Source organism: Lepidochelys kempii, chromosome 3 (assembly GCF_965140285.1).
Source record: "Lepidochelys kempii isolate rLepKem1 chromosome 3, rLepKem1.hap1, whole genome shotgun sequence".
Classification (NCBI taxonomy): Eukaryota; Metazoa; Chordata; order Testudines; family Cheloniidae; genus Lepidochelys; species Lepidochelys kempii.
In genome coordinates, this window is record NC_136382.1 from 41,790,537 (window position 1) to 41,808,648 (window position 18,112).

The 18,112-nt window shown below is 39.9% G+C and overlaps 1 protein-coding gene across 3 annotated transcripts in view; it reads left to right on the forward strand.

Annotated features, from left to right (window-relative positions):
* KBTBD11 (kelch repeat and BTB domain containing 11) overlaps window positions 1-18,112 on the forward strand; it is a 29,041-nt gene that overhangs the window by 2,414 nt on the left and 8,515 nt on the right. Inside the window, exon 2 of one of the 3 annotated variants that reach the window (XM_073336202.2) lies at window positions 11,613-11,679. The exons of the other annotated variants lie outside the window; for them this stretch is intronic. The gene's annotated coding sequence lies outside the window, so the exon portion shown is untranslated. The remainder of the gene's footprint in view (window positions 1-11,612; window positions 11,680-18,112) is intronic. 3 annotated transcript variants of the gene reach the window in all.

Sequence of the window (18,112 nt, forward strand, 5' to 3'; positions counted from 1 at the left end):
ACTCCTGTTCTTCAAATAAAAATAGCCATTTTTTCTACAACCCAAAACCTTTTAAGCTTTTAATGTAGATAGATTTAAAACTTGCATAAACATTAGGTCCCAAGTATTTGGCAGGCATATTTAATGAAAGCCTTTAACAATCCCTATAATAAGGTAAGATTATAGTGTTTAGAACTGTCCTCGGTTTACAGAGAGAGGGATCCAGTTAAAGTAGAGAACCCAAATCTATGAAAGCTGCTGAGCATGCTCAGTAGAGTATCTAACATTCTAAATGGTCCTGTTGCATTCAGAAACAAGGTGGGTGAGTTAATCTTTTGTTGGGCCAACTTCTGTTGGTGAGAGAGACAAGATTTCAGACTTACACAGAGCTCTACTTCAGGTCTGGGAAAGGTACTGAGAGCATCTCAGCTAAATCCAAGGGGGAACAGATTGTTTAGCATAAAGAGTTAACATGTAAGAGACCATTCAAGGTGAAGTGGGCAGATAACACTTCTGCAGTCAGAGGACAGAAGAGGGTTAGTGGGTTATAGATCATTGTAATGAGCCTTAAGTCCAGTGTCTTTATTGAATCCATGATATTTAGTGTCTAACAAAAGTTATGAATTTAAGGTCCCAGGCTTGTCTTTTGCAATAGGGCATTTCATTAGTGGTAGCTGGCTCCTAAGAATTTGGGTAAGAGGCCAAGACTGGGGCCAGTCTACTCCCATAGAAGTCAGTAGCTTTTTTTTTTTTTTCATGTAGAGCACCATCAAGCAAATTTTTTTCTTATGATATTGAATCAGAAACTGATGCCATTTATGCCTATGGAGATTCTGCAGCAGTGCAGTCAAGGAAGCTATTTCTTTTCAATGAACAGAAATTTATATACCTAGATCCATGGAAATTTTCATTTAAAAATATCAGCTAATTTTTCATTTTATTTAGTCTGATTAGCCATATTGGAACATCACAGTTTCTATGTCTTTTTTTTTTTTTTAAATAGTGCCATCAACACCCATGTTTAGGGTTCCCTGCATCAAATTTTCTCACAATTTGTTCTTGTCAGAGAACAAACATCCCTAGTTCTCTTTTTTGAAAAATAATTATTTTCACAGTCCACCGTGCCTTTTTTCCTGGGATCTGATAGTTAGAAACAGAAAATCAAAATCCCAGTTCAAAAATGACTTACAAATAGTGTAATGACAAGACCAGCATTTAGCTTGGCACAAGAGGCCAACATTAGAAATGTAAATCCTGCTTTCTGTCACTTTAAGGTGCATGAAAAAGATGTACAAATGTTTTTAATAACTTAAATTGAAGAAAATCTGCTACATATAAGGCAACTTGTGCCCTTGCACAATTCCCATTGACAGATGCATATCTGAAAGCAGAATTTGGTTCTAGTGCTTAATTTAAAGAGACAATAGCAAGAGGCAAAGTTTCACTGTTGGCCTAGTTGTGTCACATGTACATAAAGCTCTCTTTCCCATAAATGGGATTACAATTAAGCATTTTCGTATGTACCAGATGTCTCATTGTGAATGACCAATTCAAAATGGACTTTTTATGCCCCAATCCTGCAAAGGCATAAGCAAATGTGTAACTTTACATGTGTGAGTAGTTCAGTCCTATTGAAATTAATAGGACTATGCATGTGTGCAAAGTTATACATGTGTTTATCTTTGCAGGATTGGATCCTTAGTAATTTTTTTGTAGACATAATGGATGATCCTGCAGTTCTTTCTCAGGAATGGTCCTTGGATATTATGGCTAATTTTGCCTTTGTAAGGACTACAGGATGGGGCCAGTATAATATGGAAATAACCAAACAATTATTGTCGAAAAGTGTTGTCCAAATATCTTATGCAACATACACATAACGTTATACATTATATATTCTAAATTATCAGACGCTAATGATCACAATTAAGTTTATAACATATATCTACTGTCCATCAGTACAAAGCACATAATCAATACTGCACAAACAGCAAAAAACTGCTGTAGAGTTACAAATTTTGCCTCTGCAAGAAACAAAAGGACAGTTGTGTGTTAGTTTTTGCGGTGTGACATTCCACAAGCTAGTAGTTTTAGGCAAAGGGACAGCACCTGTCAAGCCTTTCACAAAGAAACATGCAACTTCCCCTCATATATACACACATATTTTATACAAGCAATTTCTATTCTGTTATGTTGACTCACACATGGTAATTAGCCACAAAGGACATTATAAATATTATTTTAAAAATACAAAGCTATGTATTTTCAGATTAGTTTAATCTGTTTATTGGTTTCTGGTCACCAAATCCTCCAGGGAGTGTCTCAAATCCAATCATCTAGCTGATTGCTGGACTTTGCATTTGTATCCATGAAATAGGTAAAACTTCTGGAACCTGATGGGCTCTTGAACCATTCAGGATATCAGCCTTCTCAGACAAGCAATTCTAGCGAAGGTCTGAAACGAAGTTGCTCAATAAATTACCTTGAGAGTTGTCTTCCTCCCATTGTGCCCCCCCCCCCCCCCACACACAATGGAACAACAAGGATTAACCATTGGAGCTAAACTATTCCTCTTTTTGTGATCTGTATTATTAATAGGGAGGATACTAAAAACTGAGGACCAACTCTTTGGCATTAAGAGAGCATGAAGCAGTATAACTATTTTCAACAATAGCTCTCAATCACTCAAAGTCACAATTTGTTTCAAACATACCAGAATGTTCACACTTTGATCCAGTGGCTCTCAACCTTTACAGACTACTGTACCCCTTTTAGGAGTCTGATGTGTCTTGCTACCCCCAAGTTTCACCTCACTTAAAAACAACTTGCTTACAAAATCAGATACAAAAGTGTCCCAGCACAGTATTACTGAAAAATGGCAGACTTTCTCATTTTTACCATATAGTTGTAAAATAAATCAATTGGAATATAAATATTCTACTTAATTTCAGCGTATAGTAAATAGAACAATATAAAACAAGTCGTCTGTATGAAATTTTAGTTTGTGCCAACTTTGCTAGTGCTTTTTATGTAGCCTGTTGTAAAACTAGGCAAATATCTAGATGAGTTCATGTACCCCCTGGAAGACTTCTGTGTACCCCCAGGGGTATGTGTCTCCCTGGCTAAGAACCACTGCTTTAATTCCACGGTGAATTCTTCACTAGGGTGTTATGGAAACTCACTAGATACACAAGTCATTTGGGATATTCTACCAAAGTCAGACTACCTCTCAGAGGGGACTGTCTGAAAGCCATAACTTCCACTGCTTTAAGGAAGTGATCGAGTGGGAAAGGGGAGTGACTGCTATGTACCCACAGTCTATGTATAAGTTTGATGTGTGTTTGGGTCCAAACCAGGGACAATTCCAGGGTAGCTCTGATTGACATTCGATCCCTTGAAAATATATTGAATACAAGATCGCCATGATGATGAATCTTAACAGCAGTTAGCTCTTACATGGCACTTCATCAGTAGATGTCAAAGTGCTTTACAATGGAGGTCAGTGTCATTATCTCCATTTTTACAGCTGGGGAAACTGAGGCAGAAAGAGGGGAAGCCCAAGGTCACCAGGCAGGCCAGAGCCAGGAATAGAACCCATGTTTCCTGAGTCACTGTCTAGTACTTTAGCCACTAGACAATGCTGCCTCTTGATAACCCCTGGACTAGACTTGACAGAAAGTTCATTAGTTCAGCTAGGAATCAAGAGAGATGGCCTGTACACCACTAGATAAAGAGAGAACTTTTTCGGTTAGTTCATCCAGGAGTGACTGGCTTGATATAGGAAGTACGGAGTGAAATTCTATGGCCTGTGTCATGCAGGGATCAGATTAGATGATCACAGTGGTCTCTTCTGACCTTTAAATCTATATATTCATGGGTCTTTGGTACTGTCAATCTGGCCCCTTGCATGAAAATTGAGTGTATTTTTTTAATCAGGCCAGCAGTTAAATAAGTAGCAGTAAATCATAATCTAAACAGGGATTAAAATCATTTTTAAAGAAAAATAAAGGTAATATAGACAAAATACCCTTTTCTTGACCATTTATATCCAGCATATGGAATTCCCATTAAAGTCAGTGGGAATAATCCTCATCAAGGCCCAGCTCCTCAAAGGTGTTTTGTATCTAACTCTAGGTGCTTAAATACCTTTGAGGATCTGGGCCCAAGTACTCACAGGATCAGACCCTGTAAATATTAGCATTTTCATGGAAGACTCAATTTTCCACCTCAGCCCAGCCTACGACTGTCTTCTTAGTATGTGGTAAACTTTCACTGTAATGTAAACAACATCGATTTCAATACAGTGTTTATGATGTTTTTTCCCCACTTCTGCAGTTGTGTTACCCAGATGGACTAGGCTCATATTTTGTTAAATCTCACTTATATAGTTGCTGTTGAATACAGTCCCATCTCCTGTTGAGAACAGAGCTGACAGCCTGCAGGTTTCTCAGACACCCTTGAATTTGGCCACCAGACTGCCTCTGACTTCACCGTGTGTTGCTGTTCTGAGGTCAACAAATGTGATTTTTTTTCCCCATCCTTGCGCAAGATGTCATGGGCCAGACCCTCAGCTGGTGTAAATCAGCATAACTCCCCTGAAGTCAATGGAGTGATGCCAATTTACTGCAGCTTTGGATCTGGCCCAGTGTCTTCAGAAGACACTCCCTGCAGCTGGGGAGTGCAGTGGGCAAGAACAATAAACTGTTAAGCTGCTCTGGCACTAATTTTTCTTAAAAGTTGCATACACATTAGGCACGTTGTTGTTTTTACCACCTGTGGGTTCAGCCAAAGGAAAGTGAAGAGCATTTTGGAAAAGCACAATGCTGCAAAGTCAGCAGAAAGAAAAATCCAAACAAAGCAAATGACCCAGCCGTGTCTCGAACATTAAAGAATTACAAAAATAACAGACCTCCCCAATCCCCTGATCAGTAAGACATTTATGGCTGTTGGGAATGTAATTGAAGTGCTGTGTCAGAAGCAAATTATTAGTTTAATTTAGGTTTGTACATTAAGGAATTATATATATAGTATTTCCCATTTATGTCTTTTTAAAAAAAATTGACTTTTCCTGTATATTTTTTGTTTGTTTAATATAGTGTTACTCAGACCTCAGTGGTTTGAGAGCCAAATTAGTGATCAACATTACCCAAAAGAGTGACAGTAGTATGAATTCATATATTTATTATTTTATCAACTGCAATTGGTTAATAACATAGTAGAAGCATCCTGAAGGGTTAATAACTTAGACTGATCAATAATTAAATCACACAGTGTTTTAATATCGTGTGCTGCAAAGAGCCACTGGCAGCTCGTGAGCCGCAGTCTGAGTATTACTGGTTTAGTACATTTATAACAAAATGACATGATGCCCTATGTTCATAAGGCAAGAAAAAATGGACACATTGTAGCATTTCATACTGGTAAATTTCCTTTTTTTTTATTGTTCATTATGTATTGTTACTTATTGTTTGTATTGCAGCGGGACCTATAGGACCCAATTGGGATCAGAACACTACTGTGCTAGACACTGAGCAAACACATAAGAAGTCATGATCCCTGGCCTAGATATGAGGCTTAGAGTGGTACAAAAAGTACTACATGCTGGAAGACTATGTATATTTCCATGCATAGAATACCTTCCGATAGTGAGATATTAAACACAGATCTAGAATTTCTAAAGCTCAGGATGACGAGTAAACTCGGGGGTTCTGTTAGTCATAAGATTTTTTAACACATGGTAAGAAGACCCTTTAATTTTCCAAGTGTGGGATTGGTCCCTTAGGCCCAGATTCACCTCTGAACTAGAACTAAGGCCAACACAGGTATTGAGAGCAGTTGATTTGGGGGACTAGTTAGGCACCCAGTGCAATTAGGCCAGTTTAATTTGCACCCCTGTTGCAATAGCCCTTATAAATGCCCTAACCACTCCCCAGTTTACCTATGACCCACCTCAGAATGTGTCCTGCACTAATGCCTCCTGTGGAGGTGAGTTGAGGCCACACATTGAAACAACTGAAGACAGTTGGCAGTTTTTTAAAGAGACCTTATTAAGGGCACAAGAGCAACCTATCCCACTGTGCAGGAAAGATAGAATCATAGAATATCAGGGTTGGAAGGGACCTCAGGAGGTCATCTAGTCCAACCCCCTGCTCAAAGCAGGACCAATCCCCAACTAAATCATCCCAGCCAGGGCTTTGTCAAGCCTGACCTTAAAAACTTCTAAGGAAGGAGATTCCACCACCGCCCTAGGTAACGCATTCCAGTGTTTCACCACCCTCCTAGTGAAAAAGTTTTTCCTAATATCCAACCTAAACCTCCCCCACTGCAACTTGAAACCATTACTTCTCGTTCTGTCATCTGCTAGCACAGGGAACAGTCTACATCCATCCTCTTTGGAACCCCCTTTCAGGTAGTTGAAAGCAGCTATCAAATCCCCCCTCATTCTTCTCTTCCACAGACTAAACATCCCCAGTTCCCTCAGCCTCTACTCATAAGTCATGTGTTCTAGTTCCCTAATCGTTTTTGTTGCCCTCTGCTGGATGCTTTCCAACTTTTTTACATCTTTCTTGTAGTGTGGGGCCCCAAACTGGACACGGTACTCCAGATGAGGCCTCACCAATGTCGAATAGAGGGGAACAATCACGTCCCTTGATCTGCTGGCAGTGCCCCTACTTATACATCCCAAAATGCCATTGGCCTTCTTGGCAACAAGGGCACACTGTTGACTCATATCCAGCTTCTCGTCCACTGTCACTCGTAGGTCCTTTTCTGCAGAACTGCTGCCGAGCCATTTGGTCCCTAGTCTGTAGTGGTGCATGGGATTCTTCCGTCCTAAGTGCAGGACTCTGCACTTGTCCTTGTTGAACGTCATCAGATTTCTTTTGGCCCAATCCTCTAATTTGTCTAGGGCCCTCTATGTCCTATCCCTACCCTCCAGCATATCTACCTCTCCTCCCGGTTTACTGTCATCTGCAAACTTGCTGAGGGTGCAGTTCATGCCATCCTCCAGATCATTAATGAAGATATTGAACAAAACCGGCCCGAGGACCCTTGGGGCACTCCACTTGATACCGGCAGTCAACTACACATGGAGCCATTGATCACTACCCGTTGAGCCCGACAATCTAGCCAGCTTTCTATCCACCTTATAGGAAGTGTGGCAAGAGACCACCCTTGCTTAACCAGGAGATCTTCAATGATCTGAAACTCAAAAAAGAGTCCTACAAAAAGTGGAAACTAGGTCAAACTACAAAGAATGAATATAAACAAATGACACAAGTATGTAGGGACAAAATTAGAAAGGCCAAGGCACAAAACAAGATGAAACTAGCTAGATACATAAAGGGTAACAAGAAAACATTCTACAAATACATTAGAAGCAAGAGGAAGGCCAAGGATTGGGTAGGTCCGTTACTCAATAAGGAGCGAAAACAACAGAAAATGTGGAAATGGCAGAGGTGCTTAATGACTTCTTTGTTTTGGTTTTCACCAAGAATGTTGGTGGTGATTGACATCTAACATAGTGAATGCCAGTGAAAATGAGTTAGGATCAGCTGACTGAGCAGATTTCCGAGCTATTAGTGATTATCTGTGAAAAGTCATGGAAGACAGGAGAGATTCCAGAAGATAGAAAAGGGCAAATATAGTGCCAATCTATAAAAAAGGAAATAAGGGCAATCCTGGAAATTACAGGCCAGTCAGCTTAACTTCTGTACCCGGAAAGATAATGGAGCAAGTAATAAAGCAATCAATTTGCAAACATCTAGAAGATAATAAGGTGATAAGTAACAGTCAGCATGGATTTGTCAAGAACAAATTGTGTCAAACCAACCTGATAGCTTTCTTTGACAGGGTAACAAGCCTTGTGGATGTAGGGGGTGGGAAGTGGTAGACATGGTATATCTTGACTTTAATATAAAGTTTTGATACTGTCTCACATGACCTTCTCATAAACAAACTAGGGAAATGCAACCTAGATGGAGCTATTATAAGGTGGGTGCAAAACTGGTTGGAAAATCGTTCCCCGAGAGTAGTTATCAGTGGTTCAGAGTCATGCTGGAAGGCTATAACGAGTGGGGTCCCACAGGGATCAGTTCTGGATCTGGTTCTGTTCAATATCTTCATCAATGATTTAGATAATGGCTTAGAGAGTACACTTATAAAGTTTGCGGACGATACTAAACTGTGAGGGGTTGCAAGTGCTTTTGAGGATAGGATTATAATTCAAAATGATCTGGAGAAATGGTCTGAAGTAAATAGGATGAAATTCAATAAGGACAAATGCAAAGTACTCCACTTTGCATTTGGATGGAACAATCAGTTGCACACATACAAAATGGGATATGACTGCCTAAAAAGGAGTACTGCGGAAAGGAATCTGAGGGTCATAGTGGACCACAAGCTAAATATGAGTCAACAGTGTAACATTGTTGCAAAAACCCAAACATCATTCTGGGATGTATTAGCCGGAGTGTTGTAAGCAAGACACAAGAAGTAATTCTTCTGCTCTACTCCGCCACGATTAGGCCTCAACTGGAGTATTGTGTCCAGTATTGTGTGTTCTGGGCACCACATTTCAGGAAAGATGTGGACAAATTGGAGGAAGTCCAGAGAAGAGCAACAAAAATGATTAAGGGTCTAGAAAACATGACCTATGAGGGCAGATTGAAAAAATTGGGTTTGTTTAGACTGGAAATGAGAAGACTGAGAGGGGACGTGATAACCGTTTTCAAGTACATAAATGGTTGTTACAAGGAGGAGGGAGAAAAATTTCTTCTTAACTGCTGAGGATAGGACAAGAAGCAACGGGCTTAAATTGCAGCAAGGGAGGTTTAGATTGGACATTAGGAAAAACTTCCTAACTGTCAGTGCTGGAATAAATTACCTAGGGAGGTTGTGGAATCTCCATCATTGGTAATTTTTAAGAGAAGGTTAGATAAACACCTGTCAGGAATTGTCTAGATCAGTGCCACTGGAAACTGCAGGCGGCCATGCCTGCGGATGGTCAATGTAAACAAACTATCTCGCGGCCCGCCAGCGGATTACCCTGACGGGCCACAGGTTGCCCGCCACTGGTCTAGATAATACTTAGTCCTGCCATGACTGCAGGGGACTGGACTAGATGACCTCTCAAGGTCCCTTCCAATTCTATGAGTTTATGATTGCTGGTATAGCTGCTCTGGGATACCTGTAGTGAGCCCCCTCGAGAGGCTCATGTCCTCTTTGTGGCTCCTTTACCACCACAAAGGGGCCACAGCCCAACTAATTCTCCCCTCTCTGTGCAGCATTAATGCTGAGCTCTTATTTATTTTTATTTATTCATTTATTTAAACAATAATACAAAAATCCTCATATGAAAGATCTAGGTACCCTAAGAGTTAGACTTACACCACTTAAAAAAAACCCCACCCATCAGGGGAAAAAAAATCTTATACAGTTAACAAGTTAGCTCAGCCATTAAATCAAAGAATAAAAAAACACTTTCACTCACCACCCCCAAAGCCTACCGTTCAGCCTTCCCCAGAACTTTATTTACTGAATGCCTTTGTTTTTCCGTTTTCCATCTAAATCAGTACAGCTTTCTTCAGAGCTAAAATTCTTGGAGAGGAAATATCTGTAGAAATCTGGAATTATTATGTAAACTTAATTAGAACCCACAGATTATTTTAACTGCAGTGAAAAAAGCTTGGAAACCTTGTGTTTGAAAAATATTTCTGTAAAATAGCACAGAATGAACCCATGATCTCAGAGAAGGGGATAGAAGATACAAGACTATAGGTCTCTGTGATTTCTGTCCTGGTTTGGCATCCCTTATTTTGTTTTCCCAGAAATCACTGAGCCAATCAGTATCTGATTTAAAAAACAAGTTCCTTTTCTGAGTCCCAGAGTTTGGCTGGGAAGATTATTGCTGCTTCACTGTCCCCTTCTTCAAAAGCTTTTGTATTAGGAACATCTTTCCTTTTAGCCTATGTTCCTGCTTTTAAGGCTGGGAAACACCAAATATTGTAGGTTTTCTTAAGGAATATCTTTCATTTTCTTAGCACCTGCCCAGAATGTCTCTTTGTGATGCATTTCTGTGACAGTAAATATCATAGTTCTTCCTGTGCTTTGTCAGAGTTCTCAGATTCTGCTCACCTTTTTAATCTGTACTCTTTCTATAGGTATGTCAAGGGAAAAATCTTGCCTTAACAGTAACTATGGAGCACAGTTCTCTAGATCACTGGCTTATCTGCTATATGAGGGCGTAGGGGTCTACTTTTTCAAGAATGCAATAAGGTTGGTTGCTCCTTCAGTCCTAAGAAGCACAACCAATCGCACGGCTCTTACTTGAGTTTCCAGAATCTCTAAGAATTTTTTTTTTTAAGGCTGCAAGAAATCTGCTGATTTGCTGGATTTCTCTTTCACACATTTTAGTGAAAAATTCTGCTCCTGCTGTATTGTGGTCCTAACTTTATCAAAATGGCTCTCTTAGACCTTGTCTATACTGTGAAATTTTACCTTGTCTGAACTAGGATTACCATATGTCCGAATTTTCCCGGCTATATCCGACTTTTTGGTTCTTAAATCGCTGTCCGAGACGAATTTTTAAATATCTAAAAACGTCCAGGATTTTGCCATTATTATTTTTCCCCAAAGAAGAGTTGATCATTCAAGAAAGAAGGTGAATGTGGATCACTCGAGAGTGCCTGCTTTTCCCCCCTAGCTCCTGCACTTGTGCTGCGAAATAGCTGTTTCACGTGGCTGGGAGGGAAGGGGGAGGACGGGGAATGCAGCATGCTCAGGGGAGGAGGCGGGGCCGGGGGGGGATTTGGGGAAGGGTTCCAATGGGGCAGGGAGGAGGCGGGGTTGGGGCAGGGACATTGGGGAAGGGGTGGTTGGAATGGGGGCAGCACGAGCAAATTCTCTCCCTCTCCCCCCTCCCATGGAGAGTCCTCTTTTTTGAATGTTCAAATATGGTAACCCTAGTTTGAATCCTAGTTCAAATATGGTAACACCTAGTTAGGTGTTAACACTGTTTAATGGACAGCGTTGACCAGAACTTTACGTACTCAGTTTCATGTCAGCTGTGATTTAAACTCCAAAGTTGAATGTTCCATCACAGTTAGCTGATACTTACACCAAACATAGACTGTTCTGATCTACATAGATTAATAGAGTTTAAATCGCTAGCTCATCTAGTCTGATAGCACAGGCCATTAAATTTTACCTTTTCCCCTGGATTGAGCCTAATAGCTTGTGTCTGCCTAAATCATGCATTCCAAAAAAGGACCTGTTTTGATTTGAAAACATCAAGAGATGGAGAAGTCACCACTTCCTTGGTAATTTGTTCCCTCACTGTTAGAACGTTGTGCCTAGTTTCTCATTTGAATTTGTTTTGGCTTCAGCTTCTAGCTGAACAATGGGTTCTTGTTAGGCCCAGATTATAAAAAAAACCCCTAATGCCCAATATTTTATACCCATTAAAGTACTTGTACAAGGTAATCAAGTCACCTCTCTGTCTTCTTTCTGATAAACTAAACAGATGGATCACTAAGTCTATCACTGTAAAGCATTTTCTCCAGCACCTTGAATCATTTTTGTGGCTCTTTTCTGAACCCTCTTCAATTTTTCAACTCCTTTTTTTTTAAATGCAGGCACCAGAACTGGATGCAGTAGCCCATTATCAGTCTCACCAATGCTGGATTTCACCTCTGAGCAGAGGTAAAATCACCTCCATACTCCTACTCATTATATCCTGTTTATACATCCATAGCTCACATTAGCCCTTTTTGCCACAGCATTGCACTGGGTGCTCATGTTGAGTTGCTTATCCACTATGGCCCTATAATGTCACTATAGTGCATCCAGCTTTGTGTCATCTAACATGATTTTTGGTAACCATGTGCGGACATGGTTAAAAAGTAATAATGACCAGACTTAAATTTATCTATGTGTAACCATATTGTACATGTAGAACTGCAAGGCAGTCACTCCTGGAGCTTGCAATGATTTCAGATAAGAGGCTCTTTAACAGATTCAGTGTCCTATTGCTCTGCCTTCGTATTCTGCTCTTTATTACTTTTGTGACACAAATGGCAGCTCTAGGGTTTTCCCATCACGTGCTGTAGTCTTTTAAAAAAATCTTGTTTCTGCTATGCTCTTTGTGTTAGACATTTTTTCTTTTAAATTATATTAAGACAGTATTTGCATTTAAAATTGTTAGCTTTTCAGTTCCGTAGGTGTATTATTTCCTGTATGGTGTGAGAGCTCTTAAGAGATGTTTTGCCTTCCTACGCACTTTTTGAAGAGTTTATATGAAAAGGAACTCAATAAAATATCTTCCTTGTAAGAATTTTTATCCCCATTAACATGGTATTTAGGAAAGCCTGTATTTTTTATGGCCACTATGAATGGTCAATATTTTTTTTCTTTCATAGTGCAGCCATATTAGTGATTCCATAGTTACCTTTTTGACAATATTTCTATTATAAGACCAGTTTTTGCCATAACCCCTACCCTTTCCTCTTGAATTTCTGAGGAAGCGCTCCTAGCTATATGAAATTTATCATGTGTTGTCTTCTAGTCAGAGGAGAATTTTTTATGAAAGTTTATTTTCTTTATTAAGGTTGTATGGAAAAAATGAGTTGTTAGATGAAAGAATGCATTTCTATTAAGAGCTCTGAAAATATAAAACTGGGAGAGGTCATGAAGAAGCTTTATAAGCAACTTGAGAGAGGATACGATGCTGTGAACTCTATGAAACACATCCTGTAGTAAGGGCAAATTAGTAAATTTCCATTATAAGGCCAATTTTGAGCACCCCCAATTTTCAAAAAAAAAAAAGCTCCTTTCGTTCTGAAATTTCTCATGGGTCTGTCACTAGAGGACAAATTGTTTTTTTTCCCCAAAAGTTTGAGGTTAATCAAACAAACAATTTTTTAGGATATAAACTTAAAAACAATAGTTGTTTTTCTTTTTTTGTTTGTTTGTTTGAAGTGGTTTGCATGGACAACATCAAGTTTGTTTATACAATAGCCCTCAATAAGCACTAATGCATAGGACTACTTTTAATAAGTCTGAATGGAAAATTCAGGAGTTATAAGTTAGAGGCTAGAGTTGAACTTCACAGAGAGGTTTGCAAATATTATAATTTCTCTGAGAGGACTAATACAAGTTAGGAATAACAATGGAGCATATCTGCAGAGCTTGTTGGTTCCATGAGAAGCAGATCATGGAACTTACAAGACCGACTACTGTAGTTAGTGTAGCTCACAAGTTCCATGAAAGACTGACAGTTGTACAATGGCCTAGCACCCTTTAGCTCTCCCTATGGCCACACTGGCTTTCATTAGCTTTCCTGCAAAACAGCTTGGGGAAGGAGATCTGCAAAGCTCTGCAAAACTATCTAACTGAGAATTCCCCCAGCCTAGAACAGCATTCAGCTGGTGTAAAGCTGGCATAGCAAGATGCTATGCCAATCACTCACTGTTTCCCATCCTGGCATTAAAGATATGTTGGAGCGGGGTAGACAGCATGTACACTCTTCCAAGTCTCTGTATGGTCCATTGTGGACCACAGCTAGCCAATGTAAAATAGAGCAGCTTAAGAAGCGCAAATGCTGTTCTGATTTATTCTGGGGATAGGCTGAAGCTGATTCGGGTTGTGAATCAGAAAACTGTAACCAGCTCCTTGGCATAGAGTGGATCTTGATGTAAGAGATAATCTGAATTATCTGTGTTCATTGGCACAGCTCAAAAAGTAGAGAAAAGAAAAGGTAATTGGAAACATTCATCTAGTTGGATGTTATGAAAGAACAGCTATGTGGGTTCAGTACAAAGAAATATTACCCATAATATGTTCTTATAGCATCTCTCTCTTAGAACAAGGCCTCTCCCTCTGTCAAAAACTCCCTCTTGCAGTCTAAGTGTCTTTAATCAAGCTATCTTATCTCTGTTTGCTAGACTGATGGGTACACATGCAGGATGATGCAAGTGTATCACTGCCAAGCATGTGGATTCAGTTCATGGTTGTTGGCAGTTCCAGTGTCCATTAACATGCTGTCATTACATCACCCTAGGCCAAACCCAACCTAATAAATACTGGTTTGAGTCCATTTAATATAATTCCTACATTAGAGGACCCAGCCTACTACTGAGATAGGCCTACTACTCCTGTATCAGCCCATAGATACCAAAATACTTCTAAACAACTTTCTTTCTTTTCCATCACCTATTGCATTTGAAAGCTTTGACCAAACTAATCCAAAAGTGCTAAAAACACATTTGATTGAAGCCAAGGTGATCTTTTAAAAGTTGGCAAAATTGTGAACTCAGCTATCTTCTATTATTTCCATAATTCTTGGTGATTTTGTTGAAATGAAAAACCCTCCTTCATCACTTATGATGTGACATAAAAAGTTGGATTTCAAAACTATATGCTGGAAGACAAGGATAGAATACAGTTTTACATTCCATCAGCTTTTCAGCTTCCTCTTGTTCTATGCTCGACCTATGATTTTGGGATCCCTCATGCTGGCTAAGGGAAAAGTTCTATAACTTCTCTGAATTGTTTTCCAATTTTATCTTTGTGTGATTCCAAGTTTGTTTTTAATTAGACCAGATTTCCACTGCAACAGCTGTCATCAGCCTAATCTGTCAAGTCCATCCAAAATCTCTTACTTAAGTTTTTAGTTTAGTGTGTCTTTTGTTATGTAAAATGTATGCTATGATTGATTGAAATCCTCCTCATGCTCAGTACAAATTTCAGTATACTGATAGTCATTCAATTAAAATAAATCTAGAGACAATTTTTCTGAAAGTTTCACCGAGTGTCATTGGGAAGTTGGGGCATCAATCCTTTCAGTTTAGAGACTGAAGATTTTAGTTTTTTTAAACTCTCACAATGTTTGCTAGGACTGTTAGGTTCCTCTTTTTTAACAAGGTTTCAATGGTGAGCTGAACATCCCAGCTAAACGTGTGTGAATATGTGAAAGGTTTAGGGCTCAGCAAGTGACATTAGACTTCTGTCATAATTTTCTCTGAATGGCATCTTCTACAACTTGGACACAATATTTGGTTGTTTTCTTTTTGGATGTTGTATCAAGCAGGAACACATTTTTCCATATGTAGATGCTTGTAACCATTATCTAGTCACTTCTCAAACTCAACCCATAATCATGCATCAAAGTCAATATTAATTATTTTAGTTCTTCCTTTAACTTCCCCTCTCTTTATTTACTTGCAACTAGTAGTAGACTTGTGACTGTAAAGCTTTTTTGAAGGAGTCTGTTGTGATGAATCTACTAAGCAGTAATAGTGTGAGGAATCTGCTAAAGGTCAATCTTTGACTGCTTTTTCCATCCCGCTGAGGGCAGATGTAGGTCAAGAAGATGGGAAGTTAGGAGGAGTGGATCACAAAGGCAGGGAGTCTGATATCAGATTGTGATATTGAAGGCAATTAGTAGTGTGTGTACTGGGACCCAGAAAGGTGTTAAGGCCATTGCATCCTTAGCAACTCAGGAACCTACAATGCATGCCTAAGCCAAGGTGCCCAAGGGCTGATGCCCCATAGGTCTGCAGGGACCTATAAAGGGGTAGTATTGACAATGCATATCCAGGGCAAAATGCTCCACTCATTTATTTAGATTGTTCATTGTACTCCATTGACAGTTATGTTGTTAGCTTAAAAAAATCTGAAAACCTTCTTACATTCAAGACTATGCTTTTCAGAGTTTTTTAACAGCATAATTGCTGTATGATCTTTGCCATATTTAGGGTGTAACTTGATTTAGCATCATGGCTATGTTGGGATGGGTTAGAAAGCAAAACAACTACCTAGTGAATTTAATATTGTGAAGACTGAAGAGTATATAGAAGCATGTTATCAAATGCCCTGCTCACAATGAATTACGAATGTCTCAACGTATCTTATATTTATTCACCAATGTCACTTCTCCGGTGTGGAGAAAACCTGGGGAGAAACAGCAGAAGTCCAGGTCCACTGGGGTCTGTTGCTGTTCCCCAGATTTCTCAATAGATGAAGAGGATCAGAGCAAATCTTCATTTGCACTCTAGGTTACAAAGATGTGTAATAGATCAGCTGCTGCTTAGGGTAGTGAAGGGGAGCATCTAGTGTGTTGTTGAGCAGAGAGGGAAGAAGAAAAAATCTGCTTCTCTCCAGTGCCCAGGGATTTGGGGATCAGCAGAAGCTCCTCTTCTTTAATTAAAACTACAGAGAAGATGAGTTGCTTAGCTAAACTTCAGAAGGCAATAAAGTCCAGTCTAACTGGTTCAACTGGACCAACTGGTTCAACTGGATCACTGGAAAGTGATCAGGAACAGCCAGCATGGATTCACCAAGGGAAGGTCATGCCTGACTAATCTAATCGCCTTTTATGATGAGATTACTGGTTCTGTGGATGAAGGGAAAGCAGTGGATGTATTGTTTCTTGACTTTAGCAAAGCTTTTGACACGGTCTCCCACAGTATTCTTGTCAGCAAGTTAAGGAAGTATGGGCTGGATGAATGCACTATAAGGTGGGTAGAAAGCTGGCTAGATTGTCGGGCTCAACGGGTAGTGATCAATGGCTCCATTTCTAGTTGGCAGCCGGTATCAAGTGGAGTGCCCCAAGGGTCGGTCCTGGGGCCGGTTTTGTTCAATATCTTCATAAATGATCTGGAGGATGGTGTGGATTGCACTCTCAGCAAATTTGCGGATGATACTAAACTGGGAGGAGTGGTAGATACGCTGGAGGGGAGGGATAGGATACAGAAGGACCTAGACAAATTGGAGGATTGGGCCAAAAGAAATCTGATGAGGTTCAATAAGGATAAGTGCAGGGTCCTGTACTTAGGACGGAAGAACCCAATGCACAGCTACAGACTAGGGACCGAATGGCTAGGCAGCAGTTCTGCGGAAAAGGACCTAGGGGTGACAGTGGACGAGAAGCTGGATATGAGTCAGCAGTGTGCCCTTGTTGCCAAGAAGGCCAATGGCATTTTGGGATGTATAAGTAGGGGCATAGCGAGCAGATCGAGGGACGTGATCGTTCCCCTGTATTCGACATTGGTGAGGCCTCATCTGGAGTACTGTGTCCAGTTTTGGGCCCCACACTTCAAGAAGGATGTGGATAAATTGGAGAGAGTCCAGCGAAGGGCAACAAAAATGATTAGGGGACTGGAACACATGAGTTATGAGGAGAGGCTGAGGGAGCTGGGATTGTTTAGCCTGCAGAAGAGAAGAATGAGGGGGGATTTGATAGCTGCTTTCAACTACCTGAAAGGGGGTTCCAAAGAGGATGGCTCTAGACTGTTCTCAATGGTAGCAGATGACAGAACGAGGAGTAATGGTCTCAAGTTGCAGTGGGGGAGGTTTAGATTGGATATTAGGAAAAACTTTTTCACTAAGAGGGTGGTGAAACACTGGAATGCGTTACCTAGGGAGGTGGTAGAATCTCCTTCCTTTGAGGTTTTTAAGGTCAGGCTTGACAAAGCCCTGGCTGGGATGATTTAACTGGGAATTGGTCCTGCTTCGAGCAGGGGGTTGGACTAGATGACCTTCTGGGGTCCCTTCCAACCCTGATATTCTATGATTCTATGAACTCTGGATTTAAGGAATCTGCAAACTATGTTCATAAAGTCCATAAGCCTGGCCAATTCAGCTCTAGACTTCAAAATATCCATACTTGAAATGCAGAGATTCTGAAATCTGTAAATTCTATCAAAATGTACAAGTTACATTAAAACTTTGTGGAGTTCTCACAGGTTCAAATATTCATAGCAAATAATTCTAATATTAATCTCCCATCTTTCTAAGAAGCCTTCAAAGGAAACACAAATCCTTGGTGAGGACAGAATAAAATGAAAGCCCAGTCCTTCAAGCCCTTATGAACATGATAGTCTTTATTAACACACATCTTGTTAAAATAAATGAGACTAGTCATGTAAACAAGGATTATCCATGCCAGCCTGGGTTTGCCAGCTGCAGCCTCACATTTGGAGTTTCCAGACAAAGTGGTGTTTGAGTTATGATATTTTCAAGAAAGAAAGTCAAAGTAAGTTAGGCTTGTCTAACATTAAAATAGTTTTCAAACTCATGTTTCCAAAATGCCTTGTTTGAGTTACCTCAAATTTTACTAAATCCATAAATAAATAAT